A 6,840-nucleotide genomic window follows, 5' to 3' on the forward strand; every position below is an offset into this window, starting at 1 on the left:
CATACCCCATATCCTTTACCGTTAGGTTTTGTTGTGCCTGATTTCACCAACAAATACTGGGTGTAGCCTTTCCTCTCTCTCTCTTTGCAGTGAAGAGGAATGACCTTCTTCTTTAGCATTACGACATTGAAACTGGCACAACCAAAGGACCAGCCAGTGGGTCACAGTGAGCAGTAAAAAGGGGCCTTGGAAAGAAGTGTCCCTTTTTAAAATATACAAAATTTATCAACAGAGCAGTACAGCTTTTACATTTTGTTGATACATTTAATGTATTTTTAAAAGGGCATTTCTTTCTGGGGTGTTCTTTTTTTGTTTGTTTGTTTTGTTTTGTTTTCCTGTGAAAATACAATAGTCAGTGTAATTTTATATTCCTGACAACAGGAAAATAAGATTGAAATTCTTACAAGTTATATTAAGGAGCACTAGTGCATTTTTATGTAGATAGGCTAAATCTTAAGTTTCAGAGTACGTTTGCAAGGAAGTGATGCTCTCAGTGCACCTGCAGGCAGGAAATTTGGCATGAGCCTGAGCTCAGATGGGCTCCAGGGCCTTTCCTGTAAAGCCTTAACTTACCAGATACTCAGAGGAAAATCTATAAAACTTCATTGTAGTTCCTCTTTCTTCTCTGATATTACATTTCTTACTCTACATTAGAAGCAGCATTTTCACTTTTTAGTTGAACAGCATTAGCCAAGCTGTATGCTGAGCCATCATCGTTTGTGCTAGGTCTATGCAGTCAGTGGTGTATATCATAGCAATTAATGGTTGGAATGCTATGAACAGCATTTAAAAAAAGTTATTAGACATTAAAGCTTCAGATGTTCTTTATACAACACTGCCGTGGTTTTTAGCCTATCGCCTACTCCTGTGTACTTAAGCATATCTGTGCCATTGCTTTAGTTGTTGAGAGGGGAAGTTCCAGGCTTTGCAGTGACTGTGGCATGCATGTGTCTTCTGTGCCCTTTGTGGTATGCTACACTTGGCAGCCACCCACTCGATACACCATCAGAATAAAAGGGATTTTCACAGGGAGGTTCCAGATCTTGTTAGATGCCTCTTGACAAGCTGAGTCCCACAAAACACAGGCTTTAATAACAACACTGTCTGAAAGATTTCCTGCTTCCCAGCTGCCCTGTACAAGTCCTTTCCCCTCACACCACACCCTCAATTGCGCTGTTTTTGGAACTTCACAGTGAGCTGCAGCAGGGGATTGGTCCCATTTAAAAAATAATCTTGTTCTTGTTTTGCAAGGAGTATTTAACCCAGGCCAAATTGCCAATCCCTTCCATTGGAGGTGTCAAGAAGAGAGGGAAGAACCACACACCCTAAAGCCTCCAGGCAGTAAAACTAAACCCTCAGTAGCTGGTAAATCAGAAATCTGTAGCTGGCTTTCAAAACAGGATACAAGGGCTGGGACAAATGTATAACATCTGTGCTCCCTCAGTCATAAAAGGTTTTAATGCTACTTTTTTTTTTTTTTTTCCTTTTTTTCTCATCATAAACCTCATTTTCTATTTTTGACACTTTACAGTAGCAAGGCTTGGTGTCTGTTTTCAACTTGGGGAGGGAGTACTGGGCAGAGAGAAGGCATGAAGGCCCTATCTAAAAGAGATTTCAAATTTTTCTAGTAAGATTTAAAGCTAGGAAGCTTAAGAGCTGTCTGTCCAGATCACACTGCTATGAACTAGAAGGTTTTCTTCCAACACTTTCCTTGGTCATAGAACTAGGTCATATCTGTGAGGCACATTTCTCCATATAAAGTCATATAAACATCTGTGTCCAGTTACGTGCTGGAGGATGAAAAAGCAAGTTTTAAAAGTTTTTTGTTTTAGAAGCAAGTTTTGTTGAAGTTTGTTTTGTTTTCTTTTAGTGAGATTGTTGTGAGTTCTCCCCTGCTTTTCAGCTACAACTGACAAGCTAATTTGTCAAATAGGATTTGAAAGCAAAAGTACTGTATGATATGAACCATAACAGGTGAAATCCTGACTCCAATGGATAATTCATCAGCTCAGCTATGTGAGGTCTTCAGTTCATCTAGTTCCAATCCCCTGTTGTGGTCAGGTCTGCAATCTAGTTTGCCCAAAGCCCCATCTAGCCTGGCCTTAAACAATTCCCAAGGTGGGGCACCAGTTTCTCTGGGCAGCCTGTTCCAGTACCTCACCACCCCCTGAGTAAAGAATTTCTTCCTAACGTGTAATCTAAACCTGTCCTGGTTTAGTTCAAAACCATTATCCCTTGTCCTGTCGCTGTACTCCCTGACAGAACCCCCCTCCAGCTTTCCTGTAAGTCACCTTTAGATACTGAAAGGCTGCTATACGGTCACCTTGGAGCCTTCTCCAGATTGGGCAACCCCAGCTCTCTCAGCCTGTCTTTACAGAAGAGGTCTTCTGATCATCTTTTTGGCATTCCATATCCTTCTTGTGCTGGGGGCCCCGGTCTCCTGCAGTATTCCCAGTGGTGTCTCACAAGGGCAGAGTAGAGATGGGCAATTACTTCCTTCATCCTGCTGGCTGCTACCAGAAAAATCTGCAATAAATTCCAAAGGTCTGAAGGAGAGCATATTTAAAATACTATGTTTAGAGAAGTATTTAATATTTTAAGGTGCTTTTTTTTTTTTTCTTTTCATTCTCAGTGTATCTATAGAAATAATGATTTAATAATTAGTTGGAGGAAGTTAGAGAAAATAGGTATTATATATTATAAGTAAGATGTGGCTATATTTTCCTTTAACAATAAGCATAGGTTGAATGAGGCTAATCTGAGTGCTGAACTATCATTGTAGAATAAGGCCTGCCTTTACAGTCTTGCAAAAGTTGATCTGGATGACTCCTACCAGAGGAGGCTCTAAGCTCTTGGAATTTAGCTAATGATTTGCACCAGAAGCTGCACAAAAAGTATCTCAGAAGAGCAACAGGAAGATGGTGTACCTGATCTTTATCCTTAACAGGAAGGAGGTCATCTGATAACTTTCTTCTACAGTAGTTTTTTGAGCACGCTATAACATCTTACTCTGAATTCTTCCTCTGGTGGAGTTTCACAACAGAGTAAAATGTAGGACAGATAAAAAACTGCTGAAACTTACTTTTAACTCTTGTGATTTACAATTGCTTGTGTTTCCTGTTTAAATAGATATTTCAGGACAGAATTTAAGCTATCATAAACTACACATCCAGCAGTCTTTTATGCTAGACTGATAAAGATTTGGTATAAGTCCTAGAGGGGAAAAAAAAAAAAAAACAACCCTGTAATTTTTAGCAGTCATAAAAAGCTGTAGGGGTGCAGATAAGGGTGCTGAACTGACTAACTGGAAAAAAAAGACAGTGGGATAGTAAGGCTGATTGGATGAATTTCACATCATGTCAAAGTCTTGCTAATCTTAAGAATCAGTGTTTCGTATGCAGGTTAAGTTTCCACTCGTCTGTTATTCAAGTTATTCATATTGAAACGGAATGCATACTGCAAGTCTTCTGATTACACTATTAACACCAGCTTCAAAAAGATCATTGTATAGTTCTGATGCACCTAAAGCATTAATTTAACTACACATAGAATAATAGATAAAATTCTGACTTGGTGTCATTTTTTCTTACAGGTCTTGCAGGACAGTGCGGGCCAACAGTCTCCCTTCAGCTATGCACGTTGTTGAAACCAAATCAGACTCATAAGCTTTTCCTTGTCAATTAACCAAAGCACACAAACGTGACACAGCGGGTGAAGAAAGAGCTAGAAGACTGATACTGTGACTTAAGACTGGGAATCTTAAAGGATGCACCCAGCACACAGAGAAAAAAATAAAACAAGAAAAGCTGAGCAGAAGACTTCCAAAAAGGGGAAGGGGAAAAAAAGGCTGTAATGCCTTGTGTTGTAAAGTCACAGAAGACAGAAATCACGTTGTATACCAGGTCACTATTGCACTAGCAACAGCAAATCCTTGCTGGAATACTGAAAAACCTCCAGTGTTCCTGAGTAGTTACACTTCAACAGTTACGTGGCAGGTTGGTGAAATTTTATTTGGGTGCAATGCATTTTCCTTCAGTAATATAATTCCAGAAGGTCACGGAAGCTGCCAATCCCCACATTTTCTCACCTGTTTGTGAATGAGGTTGAGGAACCATTCTTTAATTTTCTATGGGAACTGCACTTGATCTTCACAAATATTAACAAGTATTCCAGTTTGTGAAGTTTGTCACAGTCATTTATGTTTTGTTTCTGCGTTCTTCACTTTTCCTACCCATTAAAGCTATCAAGCTTTCTTGGACAATTTTACCATATGCTGCTTTCCTGCTTGCTAAAACATATACATGTTTTCTCTTCTTTTTACCCTTTCCAACTAAAAATATTTTGCTCTTCTAGATCAGGTTGTTTTTTTTTTTTTTTTAATGGTAAATGCACTGATGTAAGTTTCCATCCCTGTCAGGTCCTTCTGGGAGCACGCTGTTCTTCTGTTCCTGTGTTCAGTGGTATTACAATTTAATGGACCTGTACAGTTGCTTAGTATTGTCTGCTGCAGTAATGTGAAACCTATTTAAGAAAACAAAGCAAGACTGTGATAACAGGTCATTCCCTTGTACAGGAAAAATACAACACCCAAACTTTCAAGTTCATCTAAGTATCAATCCATAGGTTTCACTTAAAAACACAGGTGTGAAGGGACATACAAGGAAAACAAGCCAAATGAAGAAAAAAGCATCATGCATTATCTTCTCTTCATAACACACAGTAGTTGCCTTACACTTCTTGAAGACCTCCGAAATTTTCTGAACTGCCTTTCCATGGAAAGCACCTCCTCATGCTTCCCTGGAAAAGCTTACATAGTTTTCAGTTCCAGACTTAGAATATCACTTAGATATCACTAATATCACTTAGATGAATCTGTTATTAGTCCTTGGATGTGCGAGTATTCAGCAAATCTGATGTCACTGTATACTGGAATAAGAAATGCCTGATTAATGCAGAAATACTTCCCACTGCAAGCTGTGGAATCAGCATTGTTGAGGGTGTTTCTTTTTATTCATCTGAGAAATGTAATTGCAGTAGGTAGCTGGGGCTTCTTTGGTGATGGCTTTGAAGCTGATTTCCAAGCATAGGATGGAAGAAATTGAAGAGTTAAATTAAAGAATAAACAAAATATGAGAAATGAATTTCTGTTTGTCCTTGAGCTGAGAATTCCTAATGAACACACAGCAAATGATGTAACTGCTATATAATAAGCTGAATTATGTCAATGCTTTATTAGCAGATCACTAGTAATTGTGTATGATTTCAAGCTGGATTAAAGTAAGTTGATATAATTGGGAGCAACTGTAATTTTACGTTTCAGAGAATTACAAGAAAACTACAAGTTTCTTTATGTGAGCTGGCAGCAGAGGTTAAGTCAGTGTTCATACCCAAAACACAGGTAATACCTCCGTTTAAAAGAAAGAAAAAATGACAGCTCAGGAACTACCATGGGCTTTACTAAGGTCTGCAAGGATGAGAGAGAGTTCAGGTGGTGAAAGTAGGCAGACCTCAAAGCAGTCTAAACAAATACAGCAGCATGATCCTAGGAAAATATATTTGTGGGGTATTTGGTGAAAAGGAGCTTGGTGATGAAAACTGACTTGATTTGTCTGATGTCCAAGAGAGCAGAACTTGCACATTCTTGTTAGTATAGCGAATTGTACTGGAGATGAGGATCCTTCATGATTTTTCTTTTTAGAATCAATCAATCTACATCACATAAGCCTTTTTCACTAGTAGAAATGAAATTGATGGATGCATACGCATCACTATAAAAGTAGTTTTTGCATGAGTTCATGACTGCATTTTTACAGATAAATTAGCATTTGCTTTGTGCCTTACAATATGGTTAGCTTACACATTTTGCTGAGCACAGCAAACATCCCTTTTGACATGCTAAGCAACCATTTGGGAGCTATGTGTTTGCATCCAGCTCATCTAAAACTGAGTCACAAAAAGTAAAAGTGTTAGAGGGCTGTATTCCCGGGGAGAATGTCTATTCAGTTATTTATATGATTTTCCATATGGTTTCACCCACAATGACTTCTCATAGAATTCCTAAAAGGCACGGTCAAAGAGTGATGATTTGGAAGAGTGGTTTTTCAGCCGTTACTTCAAGTGATAAATTCCAGACAACTCTATAGGAGTGTAACATTTTTTTCCTCACCTAGTGCCTTAGAGGATTTCCCATTGCATTTATGCATTTCCCATTGCACAGAACAAGTCTTAATGCTGAATTACATACTGGGAGCCAAGCTGGCCTCAGCAAGAGATCAGTTTAATCTGAAGAATGTGATGGACTTCTGCCAAAACACAGAAGAAAGCCAGGCGCCAAAAATTACCTGTAAAGACCAAGCCAGTAATAAAGATTGAACTTAAGAATGTGAGATTAATGAGGGAAACTGGTAAAATGTCAGGTAAAATAGAGAGCTTTTAACATTCTTAAAACTACTATGAGTAGGTGGCCCAGTTCATGGAAATTACATACGAGGACAAAAATCACTGTTGTCCACTTCCAGAATCTGGCACAACCATCTTGGTGCTGTTGGAAGCAGTACAGGCACTGACTCAGAAAGAACTACTAAAGTTTATTGCTAGAAAAGAAAGAAAGGAAGGGAAGGGAGGGAAGGAAGGGAAGGAAGGGAAGGAAGGGAAGGAAGGGAAGGAAGGGAAGGAGGGGAAGGAAGGGAAGGGAAGGAAGGGAAGGAAGGGAAGGAAGGGAAGGAAGGGAAGGAAGGGAAGGAAGGGAAGGAAGGGAAGGAAGGGAAGGAAGGAAGGAAGGGAAGGAAGGGAGGAAGGGAGGAAGGGAGGAAGGGAGGAAGGGAGGAAGGGAGGAAGGGA

Source organism: Tetrao urogallus (assembly GCF_951394365.1).
Source record: "Tetrao urogallus genome assembly, chromosome: 1".
NCBI lineage: Eukaryota > Metazoa > Chordata > Aves > Galliformes > Phasianidae > Tetrao > Tetrao urogallus.